The sequence below is a fragment of the Daphnia pulicaria genome, chromosome 1, assembly GCF_021234035.1.
Source record: "Daphnia pulicaria isolate SC F1-1A chromosome 1, SC_F0-13Bv2, whole genome shotgun sequence".
Taxonomy (NCBI): Eukaryota; Metazoa; Arthropoda; class Branchiopoda; order Diplostraca; family Daphniidae; genus Daphnia; species Daphnia pulicaria.
In genome coordinates, this window is record NC_060913.1 from 19,366,612 (window position 1) to 19,368,580 (window position 1,969).

The 1,969-nt window shown below is 40.2% G+C and overlaps 1 long non-coding RNA gene across 2 annotated transcripts; it reads right to left on the reverse strand.

Annotated features, from left to right (window-relative positions):
* Positions 1-856: 856 nt before the first annotated feature.
* On the reverse strand, positions 857-1,557 carry LOC124340061. Of its 2 annotated transcripts, XR_006918025.1 has the most exons (4): positions 1,342-1,557; positions 1,208-1,280; positions 1,007-1,139; positions 857-945 (listed from the first exon to the last, which is right to left on the reverse strand). It is a non-coding gene; the product is annotated as an uncharacterized LOC124340061 (long non-coding RNA). The 2 variants fall into 2 exon arrangements; XR_006918024.1 differs by having other exon boundaries at positions 1,208-1,557.
* Between the last annotated feature and the right edge of the window lie 412 nt (positions 1,558-1,969).

Genomic DNA, 1,969 nt, shown 5'->3' on the forward strand with positions numbered 1-1,969 from the left:
ACCAACACTCAAACTGAATCTGATGGGCAGCCTAATCAAAGAAGTCAAACAGTATAAATTTCTAGGCCTGATTTTTTACTCTAAACTTTCCTAGGAGCAGCACATAAACGAAGTAAACACGTGTATCCTAAGGCGCGGCAACATACTAAAAGCATTAACATCGAAGAAAACAATCTACAAAGCCCTAATCCGCAGCAAACTGGACTACGGAGCCTCTGCTCTCATCAACATTCCAAACTCTAGAATTGAAACTTTGGAAAAAAACCTAAAACCAACTTCTTCGCATCATTTTAGGTTGCCTCAAATCGACTCCCAAAGCCCTCCTCCATATCGAATCAGACATTCCTCCGATCAAAATAAGATGGCAGATGCTATAGCAGCAAATTATTTCCTCAAACTAAGTAACAAACCCTATAACCCCGCATTCAAAGCAATCGAATGTATGTAAAATTTCAGTGGCGCATGGCAAATTCGGAGCATACCTGCTTGCATCCCCACCCTTAAGTTAGTAGAAAAATTCAAACCTAACATATTTACACTCCCTCACTCTAATTCCCCCGCAACTGCCCCTATTCCTCCTTGGAAATTGTTCAAATCGAAATTAAATTGTTCCCACTAAGTAAAACACAAGCAGCATCAAACCCTAGTCAAACCAAAATTATCTTCAACAAAAAATTGCACCATTAAACCACCCCAACCACGTAATTGCGTACACCGACGGATCAGTACACACCTCAGCCAACTCATGTGCTATTTACATCCCCAAACTCCTAGTCCAAGAGGCATGGCTCTTAACTAAGCACACCAACATCTTCTACGCAGAAATTTATGCAATTCTTCAATCCCTGAAAGCCCTCTACTCACACGACAACTTTGATGAAATCACAATATTCTCAGACTCTAAATCTTCAATTCAAGCTATCAGCAATTGATGGGACGCCAGCCCTGTTATTACAGAAATCATTAAATTTATTTATAATTATAGAGAAGCTGGAACTAATGTTACCCTTTACTGGATTCCAAGCCATTGTAGCATCCAAGGCAACTGTATTGCTGATAATTTAGCCAAGTCAAGAACAACTGCCCTAGAAGGCAACACATTAGCGAATGAACTCACTAGTCCTGAAATTCTCAACATACTAAAACAGAAAACATTCCAGACATTACTCCAACAATACAAAAATTGTTCATCCAACTTAGCTATCACCTGCCGTGATTCTTTGGGTCCACTCTCATGGCATCAACACTCAAGAAGAAACGTTCAAACATCCTTGTTTCGCCTGCGAAGTGGCCACAACAGACTGAATTACTTCTTAGCCAAATGGGATAAGGACTCCTCACCATTTTGTCCACAAGGCTGCCTCGAACACGAAAATACACAACACGCCCTCCTTCAATGCCATTACTACAACGAACCACGCAAAAACCTTATGTCAATTCTTTCCTCAAATAACATTCCCCCAACACTACCAACTTTCCTGGGCCTCAACACGACAATCCCTAAACACACTCAAGATAAGATCAAATCAGCACTAGTCACATTTATCATCCAGACAGAACTCATCAAAAGAATCTAATTCTCCCCCTCCCCCCAATTCTGCAGATGCTTACGCATCAAATCAACAGTTACAATAAAACAGTCACCTCAAGAGAAACGGTGCGTAAGGGCGCCTCTTTAGCAGCCCGTCAAACTGAACCAGCTGATGTTGGTGTCCTCAACATTGCGGCCAGTGCACCTATCTTAAAAAAAAAAGAGATTCGTGATTTGTGCACAGAGCCACATGACGAAACCTTTGTTGATAAAGAAGTTACTGTTTTTTGTTGTTTACTTAATGCAATGCCAAGTGTTGTACCTCCTACTTATATACCAACGAATAAATGAAGTCATGGTGATGAGAACATCATCTGGATTTTGATTTTTCGTGACTTTACATTAATGCGTTCATTTATTATGGAACATTTATATATT